The sequence below is a fragment of the Pinus tabuliformis genome, chromosome 7, assembly GCF_031772625.1.
Source record: "Pinus tabuliformis cultivar Carrire ecotype Pingquan chromosome 7, CPIR1, whole genome shotgun sequence".
NCBI lineage: Eukaryota > Viridiplantae > Streptophyta > Pinopsida > Pinales > Pinaceae > Pinus > Pinus tabuliformis.
Window position 1 is genome coordinate 395,435,224 of NC_142293.1, and position 14,434 is coordinate 395,449,657.

Genomic DNA, 14,434 nt, shown 5'->3' on the forward strand with positions numbered 1-14,434 from the left:
CCTGCAAATTCAATCACCCATTTCTTGAATCATTGTAACATTACCTGTGGCATCCAAGGCAATTCATCCCTCTGCGATGCCCTGCCAATCTTTTGACATGCATCACAGGCCCTATAATATGCTTTCGCATCCTTATGTAGAGTTGGCCACCACAACCCAGCACACAAAACCTTCTACATTGTTGCTTTTCCTGCATAGTTTCGTCTTACAGCTCCTCCACGAGCCTTCGCGAGAATGCTGCTTCGTTCAAAGTTGGGTACATAATGTCGCAATGTTTAATCTAACCCCATTTTGTACAAGTGCCCTGCAATGACGAAGAAGTATTTTGCGCACACTACTAAGTCCTTCTTTTGTTGACTGGTATACCCTTCTAGAGTAGTTCCCATCATTAGGAAATGTATGATATCCTCAAAGTGACTATCCATGATATGCACTGCAAAGAGTTGCGCATCAAGCAGTTCCTCCTCCAAGTTAGTAGGTTCCTCTCCCATTTCAATGTGCAACAGATGAGCAGGTCCTGCATTCAGTGATCTTTTCTTCACAATAACTTCAAAGTTATACTCCTGGAACAGTAACAACCATCTACAGATCTTCCCCCCCAACACAGGCTTATTGACCAGGTATTTCAACGTAGAATGATCCATATACATCTTAAAATACCCACCCAGCAAATAGTGTCTGAACTTTTGGAGTGCGTATACCATATCTAGTCCTTCACGCTCTGCAGTGGAATAGTTCTTCTCAGACTTGGACAGCTTCCTACTCATGAATGCTATAGGATGGTCCAATTCCCCCTCGCTTGCCTATGTCAGCACGGCCCTCAGTGCAATACATGAGGCATCCACATGCACATGAAATTCCTTCTTCCAGTCCGAGAAGACTAGGATTGGCACGACAACCATTTTCTCCTTCAGCACATCCAAGCTCTTTTGGCATTCATCACTCCAATAGAACGTAGCATCCTTTTTCAACAACTTCTCCATGGGCACGGTGATCTAGCATAACTCTTGATGAACTTCCTATAATATCTGGTATGCCCTAGAGTTGCACACAGCTGTTTCACATTCCTTGGTGCCTCCAAGTTGATTATCATTGCAATCTTTGTGGGGTCTACCATCAATCCTTGTCTGCATACCATATGACCTAGCAGGATCCTGAAAAGGACACAAAATAGACACTTTTTTAGATTGAGTGTGATCAAGTATCTTCAACATGTATCTAACATTAAGCGTAGACTTGCCACATGACGCTTGACCAATCCAAACATTGTCCAATCATCAAAGTATACCTCCAGAAACTTATGAATGAAGTATTTGAATGTCGCAATGACTACGCGCAAAAAGATTGTTGGCACATTCTTTAGCCCAAAAGGCATTATAGTGTACTGAAAACATCCCCATTTAGTCATGAAGGTTGTCTTGCTTCTATCCTCAGGTGCGATTTTGATCTGATGATACCAAGAGAACCCATCAGTGAAAGAGTATGTTTCTTAGTCGCCTACATTATCTAGGACGGGAAGGGATCATGCATGCAAGTGCCATTCAGCTTTTGTAGTCCACGCATATCCTTATTTCCTCCTTATGTTTCTTTTCTTGAACCACTATTGGGCTTACCCAGTCAGATTCCTCAACTGGTTCAATAATTCTTGCCACGAGCATCTTATCTAACTCAGTGCAAATCCTTTCCTTGTACTTAGGATTAAGGCAGTAAGGTCTTTGTTTTACCGGCTTTTTGTCTACTTTTAGCGTGACCTTCATGACACCCAGGTCTCCTATTATCCCTTTTAAATTAGAAAACTTCATGGGGCAAAAATCCTGATATTCATGAAAGAGCTCAGCGACCTTGTCTATTGTTGCATCATCCTAAAAGTCCCCTATCTGTGCAAATTTTGTTCTACCTCTGTGCCAATGTTGACCTGCCCAGTTTTCAACAGTGTGGTTATGTCAGGATCCTCTATCTATGGACCTTCAACCTTGCGGTGACCTTCAGTTTCCATAATATTAATCTTTCTAAGATCCTCGTCTTCTTCCTCAACGGTCACATTATAGCATTCCAGTGCATGGCTCAATTGGGTAGTCCAATCAGGTTGGACCAGGTGCAAGGGATCTTGCGGTATCCTAAAGATCGTTACTTTAACATCCTGTAGCATCGCGTCAATACAGTCAAACCCATCCTCAAAGTTGAACGTAATTATAAATCTCTGGTGCAAGATATCCCTTTATTCAGTGCCATGGCAGAGCTCTATTTCCAAGTACCAATTCATTGGTATGATTCCTAGGGTATGACAAAATAGATGCGCCAATTTAGGTTGGGGCTCTAGTCCATAAGCCTTAGTCCATTTGGCAAGGTGATCACACAGATCATCCCTTCCATCATACTTATATGTCATCCACACTTTTGGCTGCCCAAAACGTATTCTCATCATCCTCCTATAGTGGCTCCAATCACCAAAATTATCCTTGTGCGTACCCCACCATCTTGCTGGCATAGCATACAGTACCCAATCCAAGTCCTGGAAGCGATTTTTCTTTGGCACTTCTCTTTGAAATGCATCCAAAAATTAATCAACATCAATTAGCCCATCATAGTGAGGTAGATCCCTAACTTCGGTGGACATGCAGCGTAATGACTTGGTCATCATATTTAAACGCAACATAAATACTTCATGCAGGAAGTTCTACCAATGCTCTAATTCTTCATCTGAATCTACGTGCAGGAGCTTTTGCAATCCCATGAAATACATCTGTCTGTTATTAGATTCATCCAATCCTAGTCTCGTGCCATTATCTTGTAAATCTGGTCTAGATCGTCATCAATTTCATAATCTCGGACTGGTTCTATATAGCGTGGTCCCTCCACGAGATCTAGCGGCACCACTACGCAGAGTGACTTCTTTTCAAATATCATCTTTCACTTCTTCAGGTTGATTGCGCCATTCATCTTAATGGCCCAATCGATTCCAAGGAGCACAAGGTAGGGATTGCTATCATCCACGATCTCTATTAGTTCAAAATCTACTAGTGCGCTCACGCCCTCGATGTCAACTGTTACCCCTTGCAGCCTCCCGATTGGGATAATTTTATATTGATTCACCATTCTTAACTATATCAGAGACCACTGGAGCGCAGGTCTCCCCATTATTTCCCAAGTCTATTTTGGTAAAACATTCATGTTAGACCCTAGATCCAAGATAAATTGTTCCATCTCGTATTCCCCTATCTATGTGGTGAGTCTCATTTCACACCCGATCCTTGACTTGTGCTTTCCAAGCTTCCGACCACGCATGGTTCACCAGTAGCACCATCCTTACCAGCGCATCGATTGATCAGTTCCTGTAGGCCCTTCATAACCTTACTATAGCAGAGTAGTTTCATGCAGGTCTCCAAGAATGTGGTAATCATGGATGGGTCCATTTCTTCAACTGGTTTCTCCTGGCTTCTTGAGGTAGAGGCCTCAATGAAGCTTTTCTTTGCTTCCATAATTTTTTCTTTTGTTCACTCCAAGTCAAACCCATTCTCTTTTTTCTAGTGCTTTGCAGACTCATTGACCTTCGGCAGATTGCTTGCCTTTATCTCCCCCATCGTAGTTCCACTTCGCAGCATAATGTTTACCTTAGGTATTCCTCTCGGGGCTCAACCATCATCATATGGAGGTTTTGTGTCAGCTTCGGAGGCTGCACCCCCTTTTTGCGAATCTTAGCCAATAATATTGGGTAATCCTTAGTCGCTTGGTCAAACTGAGTACAGTAGCAGCATGGAAATCATGTCGGATTTGGGCAGTCCCTCGTGTACTATCATGGGCCTCTGAAATTGTAACAAATTAGTTGTCCTCAGCCTCTCCCAGGCCCTTCTCCGCCTCAGCCTCGGCCATGCCCCTGATACTCACCTTGCATTCCCCCAATGCCTTGGTTTGGAGGCCACGTTTCTGTCTGCACCCTGTATGGGTGTCTTTTCCATCATCAATTCGTCACTACGACAATTGCATTCACATGACCCACTGATTCATAGAAATTCCAAAAGAGATATTGTGGTGTTTGTATGAATTTCTGTAGCAGATGACAATTTTCGGTCGCATGTTTCCTAGCTACTTGGCATATATCACACCATAGCACAGACCCTGCACTTGGCCCTACCACGGCCTTTGGTATTAGAGCCATTGGTCCCCCTGGTACAACATAGTTCATGAAGACTAGGCAATTATCCTTGTCATGCCCCTGACCCTTGCATTTTAGGAACCAAACTTCTTCAAACGCCTTTGGCCAAGTTGTTCTGTCCTGCTTCAGACTTTGCATTTTGAGACAAAGGTTTTGCAACTGTGCATGAATTTGTTGAATCACCAGATTAGCATTCTGCATTGGTGTCCGATGTAGCCTCATCACGATTACCAGAGCTTCTACCTAGGTCCCAATCTTCTATTGCGATAACGAAACCCTTAGGTGGGGTAGGAGCAAGGCCACAAACCATTCGCAGTGTTGCCCATCACTTAGGTTCATGTTGGCTTCACGGATCATACGCTTCACTCTTTGATCCAAATCCTAGGGTGTCTCCCCTAGCTTCATCATGATCTCCTTGAATCCCATAATCAACTGCACTTGAGACTTAGGTCTAGTGAATTCTCTATTTAGCACAGTCTGGATATTTGCCAACACAGACGTTGGGTTATCAGTACTATACTTACTATACCACATTAGTGTGTGGTCCTGCAAGGCACTCACCAGTGTGGATTTCTTCATCTAGTCATTTGTGATACCCTAGGCATCCCATACAGCCTTCACGATGAACCAAAACTGGTCTAGATCTTCATTCCCTGCACCCTTGAATATAGGTAGTTTTATTGAGTTTGCCATATTGGACAACGATGGAGGTGGCGGTGGTGTGGGTGATGGGGTGAGCGGTGGAGGCAAGGATGGAGGCTGTGTAGATGGATGGGATGAGGGTGGAGGCAGTGTAGGTATTTGAGGGAACCCCTGTCTATCAACTGACTAGTGCTCAGGGGAGAAGTTTGTGGTGATCCTTCATCGTCACTCAAGGGAGGGCCGATCGCTGGCTATACTCAGGACCTTTTCTTCCTCTATCACTGAAAGGTTTCTTGCTTCATGTAGCTCCAAAAATTAAGGTAACCACATAATTTGTTGTTCACACAAGAGCATCTTAATCCAAATTTTTAGTGATTTTAAATACTTACCTCATGTTCCTTTAAAGAAGCGGTTCTCTACTTCACTATAACTAACAGAGGTATCAACCGTGAACTCTGTCACAAATACTCCTATGATGCGGTCGAGCCAATGGTCGACAGCGCGTGCAATCTTATCTTCAAAAGCTTCAAATCTCCTTACTAACTTCGGTGTCGAAACAATCAGATTATCAAGCCTCCATCTTCCTTGGCCATCTGCCAACTTCGCGTTCCACTCATATAACTCAACTGGGAAGGAAAAAAAGAAGATTTCATGTATTCCTGTGTACAGGTATTTTTCCAACCACTATTCTTTCATCAATATCGAGTTCTTGTTTTCTTGCGCCGTGAATTCATGGATCTTTCTATCCAACCAATTTTTGATCTCCTTCTTATTTGGATTCCAATGATACAACATCACACATCTCATTATGCAAATCCTGGTCCTAGCAACAGAACCATTTTTTGGCTTGATGGGCCTTGACACAAGTTCAATGTTAGGTAGCCAAGAAAATCCTTACACTACTGGCCCTTTCGGCATTAGTCTGTAGAGCACGGACTGAAGTCTCACTCAAAGCAATATTGGGGGATGCAGGAACCAAGTTTCTACACCCTAAGATGATTGTGATGTCGGTTTTCCACCTTAATCCCTTCCTTCGTGCAGATCAATAAGCCTTTAGATGTTATCGATGTATTTCCTCTTCTCTATTTCAAAACCTCCGCGAAGGTATCCAACTGTCCTTCGCGCAACCCTAAACAATTATTTAGCCACTTACGCGCCTCTGTAGCTATGTTACTCTCTTGTTCCCTAATTATCTTCATGGTTAGCCAACTTTATCATGCAATTAAGATTATCCTCACATAAACATACATTATTACTTGCGTTCAACTAATAGATAGAAATAGATACATTAGCGCATCAATTTAACATTATGATGTAAACCCATAACTTAATATATCATAATCAGATGCAATAATCAGAGACAGAAAACATAGTGATTCCATAACACATCTCTTTATTTATGATTCAATTTCAGACTCTATGTTATGAAACCAGCTCAAGAAAAGATAGAAAAGATAGATCAACGCCTTAGAATTCAGCCTCTTCGAGGGGGAAACCTCCTTTACATTACATAAATGAACAATTCTTGGATGATACAAATGAAAATACCTCCTTTCTATATATAGGAGTCTAATTGGTCCCAATACAATCAAAGCCTACATAACAATAATATTGTAGGGCACAACAATAACAATAGTGGGCTTCTATGTTGCACAATAGTAACAATATGGGCACTACATGGGTACATCAATATAATAAGTGGGTTGTACTAATAACAATAAGGGGTTACACTAGTAGTATAGGGGCCTAACATGCCCCTCTCCTTCAAAAAGCGTTGTCCTCAACGCTTGAGTAGTTCTTGATGCTTCTGTATAAAATTCTTGTCCTCCCATGTGGAATCTTCAGCGGGTAAGTTCTTCCACTTGATGAGATACTCTAAAATTGATCGATTTCGTAGCTATTGGGTTCTTGTTTCTATGACTGCTCCAAGTTCCAATATGATTTTTCCTTCTTCTTCAATTTCTGCCAATATTGTTTGAATTGGGATCTTTTGCAACTTTTGAATAAATGGCCATACTTCTTCGCCCTTCTTCCATTCATCCCTCGCTTTGTTTATCCAATCTGGTTGGATAATATAAATAGCACAAAAGAATGCTTCCACATCCTCATCCTTGAAGAGTCTTCCCATTCGGTAAGGTCGCCATTTTTTAAGTGCATGTAGTATTGCCAACATTTCCTTCTCATAAATAGCTTGCTTGAGATGTAGCAGTAAAAATACCCAATCACCTACATCAAAACATTTTTCACTACGATGTTTATCTACTTGTTGTTTCGTTTGATTTTTCACCGAAGTGGCGTTATTCTTTAAAAGTTGGAGAACTTGTTGTTGATGCTCGATGTGATATTTCACTGCTTAAACCTTTTTCTTCTTGATATGTCATTCTATCTCTAGAGCTTGAGGAGTGGTAATTTCTTCCAATCCTTTACAAGATATGGTCGGATTCATTTCTTGATGCTCGATGTGATCTTTCACTTCTTGAACATTTTTCTTCTTGATATGTCCTTCTATCTTGATAGTTTGAGGAGTGGTAATTTCGAACAATGAATTACAAGATATGGTTGGATTCATTTCTTCTTTCTCGATGTGATATTTCACTTCTTGCACATTTTTCTTCTTGATATGTCCTTCTATCTTGAGAGTTTGAGGAGTGGTAATTCTTGCCAATACTTTACAAGATATGGTCTGATTCATTTCTTCTTTCTCTACGGTGAGGTCCTGGCTTATATCTTCTTCTATTGATGTTTCTTGATCCTTTTCTTCCTCCTCTTCATATTCTATGTAAAATAATTTCTTCTCGGCACACTTATGACCTTTAGTGCATTTTCTATCACAATTGTAACAAAGCCTTTTTTCTCTTTTTTCTTCCAATTGTTGTGGTGTAACCCTTGTAGGTTGTGGAAGGCTAGGAGAAACAACACTTCCATCTTTATAGTTGTGAGGGGTACGCTTCCTGGTTTCCATAATTTTTCTTTCCATTATGTCACAAAGCCCTTTTACTCTTTCCAATTGTTGTGGTGTTGCTCTAAAGAATGTGTTGCTCTTTGTATCCTCATAATGTGCTATCATTTCCTCCGTGAAAATTGACCACGTAACAAGCTGTTTACTAGAACAAAGCCCTTTGTACCATAAAAATTGATCTGCTTCTAAATATGAAGATGCAATACATACCTTTTGTAACAGTTGTACACCATGTAGATCAAAATATTGCTCCATCTGAAGTATCCAATTTACCAGATCCTTGCCATCAAACTTCCTCATCTTGCTTTTTCTTGATTTTAGGAGCTTGACCTTGAAATGACTGTAACTCTGTACTTTCATATCTTTAAGTACTGAAATTGAGATCTATAGTAGCCCTCTGTGTCCTCTTTCCAATGCCACCAGTCTGATCCAAATTGGATTCTCTAAGAAAGAGTTATGCACAATCTCCCAAGATGACCCGATTATAGACCTTTCCGGAAGAGCGAACTTGTATGAAGTGCCACGTGTCACTGTTTCGATCTTTGGATCTGAAAAATATATAAAAAAAACTACAGTCCGTCCTCTTTCTGTACCTTCTTACGAAATTTCAATCTGATCCCCAGAGATAAAGTTATGACGATGTTCCCCAGGTCACCTGTTTGGAATGTAATTCAGGAGTCTACAAAAAGACAAACTTCCTCAGATCATATCTCCGCAAATGTCACGCTAAAAGCTCTAAAATGTGGACCCAAGGCTCAGCGCGATTTCTTCTCAAATGGGTTTTTTTTGTAACTTTTGAAACGTCACAGAAAAGAAGTTATAGCGAAAATTCCACGATGACCTGTTTGGAGCAGCGAAACCCTAGAATCCAAAGCTCTGATACCAAATGTTATGAAACCAGCTCAAGAAAAGATAGAAAAGATAGATCAACGCCTTAGAATTCAGCCTCTTTGAGGGGGAAACCTCCTTTACATTACATAAATGAACAATTCTTGGATGATACAAATGAAAATACCTCCTTTCTATATATAGGAGTCTAAGTGGTCCCAATACAATCAAAGCCTACATAACAATAATATTGTAGGGCACAACAATAACAATAGTGGGCTTCTATGTGGCACAATAGTAACAATATGGGCACTACATGGGTACATCAATATAATAAGTGGGTTGTACTAATAACAATAAGGGGTTACACTAGTAGTATAGGGGCCTAACACTCTATCTTCCCTGTGCACACAACTGCAGGGGTCCACGCACTCAGTTGCGGACTTCCACTCTAGGCCTCTACACACTCGGTTGTAGAGCCTCTTCCTACGCTAAGACTCTTGCTCTTAGCTCACCCAAACTGACCAATGACTCATAACTTCTTACTTACATTTTCTTCTTGTCTACCTAGATCTTCTAAGACTTCCCTTTTTATACAATCCCATGGTCCGCTGACCATGGGTAGATCTCAAAACTGACACAACTTATCTAAACCAAGGGCAGAAAACCCTTTTAAATTTAAACATCTTTCGCGCTCCACGACCAGAAAATGCGGAGACTTTACATTTCGTTACACAAAATTTGGGTCTTTTACCCCAAAACTTGGATGTTTTAACTCCAAAAGTGACCGTCGAGGGACACATTCCCAACTAATGCAAATAATGAACCCAAAATAACAAGGCTCTTTCATGTTGTTGTAGCTTGTTTTCTCAGTCACGATAACTGATTTAATGTAGAGGATGGGAATTTGAATTCAATTCTGTAGGTAGGCTTAGTCCATTCAATGTATGTGGTTCTTCAACAAGGCTCACTTTGTGCTTCACTTTTCCCTAGTGCATACTCCTAAAAATAACTCAGTTACTCTCATTTATCTCATCGTGGCATGAGGAGAACTCACTTTTGGATTGTGTCGGACAAAATTAATATGCGACAAGTCGAGGTCCTTTTTTCCTTATATCTCAGTTTTACTTTCAAATCCATTTACTTTGGATCTGTTAGTATGCTATCTGAGCCTTGGTTCATATGACCCTATGAAGTATAATTTCAATACATTAGGTTCATCACAAAATCCCTCAAGTGTATAACACATAAAAACACCACATAACCATGACTTGGACACACCTTCCAATGTAGGTCACGAGATTGAGAGTCAGCCCACTCTGTTTGCTTATGCACCTACATTTGTTTTAACCTTGACTTTCGTGTAGGCCTGACTTATATCCTTTTCCACTACTCTTGGCTCGTGTTATCAATTCAATGTCGAAGGCCTAATACACGAGACAATATTCACAAAACATCCCTTTGGTGTAAAGTTTTAGGTTCTACCACATCATCATCTTATCTCATGTTGACATCATCTAAGCCACATGGAACCTTTTATATGGTGACACGTGTCACTAATATTTGGCCCATCAGGCTACCCAATATTGTTGAATATGCTTGCCACATGTCCTTCATACTTCCATGCTATGCTGACATCATTTACATTACATGTACTGGGTCCCATGTAGTTCAAGGGTTAGGAGTGCTCTCTTGCTAATTTTTCTACGTGGCCCTGACCTCCGAATAGTCCTGACGTCTGACTTAGAGATGATCCCATATAGTTTGGGGTTCTGGGGGTCAGGATGTTCTCCTGCCAACGCTACTACATGGCCCCAACTTATGACTATGCCCAAATTCTGACTACACCCATCGAACTTCGTTTAAAATATGCCTAAGTCTTGAGGAATGAACTTTTCTATTTGAAAAATTCAACTTCCTGTAACTCTTGATCCAGAAGGCCTTTTCTGAACTTCATTATACCATTGGAAATCTCTTCCAAAACACTTTCTATCTATGCCACTTTCAAGAGAAACTAAGTTGATCTCTTGAGGTATAATATCCTCCAAACTTTGGGGCTTCCAACCATCATAATCATATTTTTATGGATTCTCCACTAAGCCTGCTACTATGATGATTCTCTACGGAATGTTAGTGTTAGTCTTTTCAGCCTTCCTCCAGTGATCAAACATGCTCTTGCAAAGTAATTTTAAGGTGTCAAGGTCAAATTTTGTCATTTCAGTGAGTCTTCAAGTAAAATTTGGTCACTAGATATTAGGTCTATGGTTTTCTTTTACTCCTTTCAAAGTTGTCCAAATGTCGGTCCATGTCACCATTCAGATGAGTGTACCATCATTCATAGGGTTTTCATCATCATGTTACGTTCCAATGGGTCATTTTACACCTTGTTCATGCTTTAGTTGTGCCTAGGTAAGGTTGATTTCCCTCTCCTAGGGTTTTAAAGATAATTTCTATTGGATGGTCAAATCATCAGTAAAACTTGTATCTGGATGTTCATACACCTTCCCCTATCCTTAATGTACCTTATTAAACACTTCCAATCACTGAGATACCCCAAATTCCTCATTTTCGCACAAACCCTAGTTTCTTGCTACAACTTGACAATTTTCTAGGCTAGGCCGATGTTTTTCCCCTTTTGACCCCTTCCCCTCACTCAATATTTGAAATTCCACTTTCCCCTACTTCCTAACATCCCTCCCTACTTCCAAAAATTTTCTCAAGAATTTAGAAGCCCCTTATTCGCTTCATTTCACTTCATTTCGACAAATCCCCTGTTCCACACATCAGGATAGGTTTTACTCGAATGATGTTTCTGAGAAATAAAATATGAATTTTGGAAAACTGAGAGAGGTTTTTGTCCAAAATAGGCCACGGAAGAACAAACTCCTTCACTTTTTACACAGGTGTGATGGTTTTAGAGAAATGTCAAAAATACAGTTTCCTCGTGAGAATTGATGCACCTCTGAAGTGACCTTGGGAAAATCAAGTTTTCTCCTAGCTTGGTTGTCCAAATGACTTGTTTTATGAGTCAAATGATAACTAGACACAAATATATTTCAATGAGCTATCCTAAGCTCAATTTGGAGTTGAGGAAGCCCTTCAAAAGGTGACTGCAATAGCACTCTGCCTTTAGGTAGCCTTATTTTGCACATTTTGAGCAGTCTTGGGATATTTGATTTTTGACAATTCAAATTAACTCCAAATTGAAAAATTCCACTTGGGTTGAAAATTATACTCAAGGACCTTTCCAACAAGCTATCCTGCACCCAATTTGGACATCGGGAAGGCCTCCAAAAGTCTCCTGAAAAAAGTGTTATGCATTGGGAAACTGGCACGATGCACATAACTGGCGCGTCGCATTGGGTTGCAATTTCCAGTGCAAATTTACAATGGTGCAGCGCATAGACAAGGTGCAGCACGTTGGGCTTGAGGTGCAGCGCATAGAGAAGGTGTGGCGCATTGGGCTTGAGGTGCGGCGCATAGAGCTGCCAAGCCTTATTTTCTCAAAAAATTCATCAAATCGCCCAAAACACGTGGATTTTTCTTGATACAAGTAGGTTGAAGCTTCTATCATAGTTTTTTATTCCATGTTGGTGTTTGTTTGATGGTGTTTGGCTTATGGTATTGAAAAAGGAAAATCAAAGCCTACCTCTCTCTCAAAAGCAAACAATGCTACGTTTTTGTATTAACTGTTTTTCTACCGAGTCTATCGTTCCTCCATCACTTCCTTATCCCATTTGTCCATTGAATTCATTATTCCCTAAGTTCCCCAACCCCCTAAATTCACTAATCCCATATCCGAAGTTCTCTTTCCCAAAATCCCAAATGTAAATTTCCCAAACCCTAACCCCATACCAAAAATCCATAAATCATTTCCTAATTCCCTATCTCCCTAACTAAACCCTATCCCAACAGTTCCTGAATCCCTCACTATTTGTTCTTCCCCCTATAGTTGTATCACTCTTCCCCTTGGTGGCAAAAGTCAAAACACGCCATCAAAATAATTCAACACATCACAACTCACCTATTTCTCATAAAGGCAACACCAAGATAGTTCATCCACTAGCAGAGATGGCATCTGATCCATCATATGATCATGAAGAAGAGACACACAATGACTCTCCCACAGAGGTACATGCACCCAGGAGGCCTCATAAAGTTGCAAAACATTCGGGAGAATCGCCAAGCTGCCCAAAGGAGGAGAGTGGAGTTCACTTCACTTGAGTAGGAGGTTAATGCTGATAGGGAGTCATGGCTTGAAAGAGACAATATACACTTGCAGAGGAATCTAGAAAAGGCCAACAAGGAGAAAAACTTGTTGAGACACATGGCTGTTCATTACATGGTGAGGAACAAAATTTGCAAGGGGCGAATCAGGAGTTTAAAGGCAAAATTGAAGAAGGCATCAAAGAGGCGAAAGGAGCATGATAAACTTCAGATATTGGTGTAGGCTTCCTTGGCCCAACAACATGCTTGATGGAGAAGACTCAACCCAAATTTCAAAAACTTTGGAGCACTTTTTGCATTTTTGAAATTTTTTGGCACAAAAACAGGAAATTCTGTTCTATGCGCCGCGCAATGTGGTGCTCGCTTTTGCTAGGAGCCTCTAAATAAAAAAAACTCAGAATTTTTGGATTTGGCATGGAAAATTGTGCTTGCCTGCATATGGACAAGAAATTTGGGCAAGTTTTGAGCCCTAAAAAAGGTCAAAAACACTCAGCAAATGACCTTACTGCCCCTATTTTGACACACAGGAAGCAGTCTTGGGAGATTTGATTTTTGACAAGGAAAATGAAGGAAAAATTGAAACATTCTACTTGGTTTGGAAAGTAGACAAGAAGAAATTTCCAACAAGCATACTTGGAGCTAATTTGGACACCGAGAAGGGCTCCAAAAGTGGGCCCAAACAGGCGCTATGCATAGAGAATCAGGTGCGGCGCATAGAGGAAATTTTGCTAGTTTGACCAAGTATTGCTCTGTTTTTCGCCCAGCTTTGGCTAGTTTGACTTTTTCACTTATTAATGGAAAAATTGTGATGTAATTTCATGTATGTTGATGGATCATGATGTAAAAATTTCAAATTTTCACTTGGTTAGGTAGATTCATTAGTTAAAAAGTTGTTTGAAACTGAATGAATCAGTTCCCTTGTTTCTAGAGGCATGTTGTTTCATTGCCTGATTTCTAGTGCCTAGTTTAGAATCAGTTGGATAAGCTCCTAAAAATGTGAGCTCTACACCTAGAGGCAAGTATGAGCTATGCTTTTTCTATATTATGTGTTTTCTTAGTCATTAGCATGGTTGGACTCTTGAGAAAGCCTTGAGCTTCATTGTACACTCATATCAGTATTTTGGCTAAGGAATTGAGACCAAGATTTGCAGCATTCTTTGGGATCCTTGTGGAATTTTTTTGGTACAGTGCTTTCTTATGTATTTTTGAAATTATTCATGTGTTATGTGTATCATTTCTCTCTTATTTCTTCTCAGCTGAAACAAACAAGAGTGTAAGTAGAATACATTGAAATTGCAGTGCTCTACTTGAAGTTTGCTTTAGTTTTTAATGTTTTCCACTGTTTGGATAGGATCCATGGCTTCCCTTGCCCTCTTCAACTCCTCCTCTGTCTGATTCATCCATCTCACTTGATTTAGAGTGCCAAATTCAGTTTCCTACCTTGCCCCATTGAAATCCCTGCAAGACTGTGCCTCATTCCCTACACCCAAAATCTGCTTTGCCCTTAGAGCCCACAAAATCATCATTTTATCCAATCAAAATCTTTGCATCTATACCTAGCCTAAGATTAGTAGCTATATCAATTGATCTCGATCCCTTAGTGATCATAATTCACTGAGATTGAC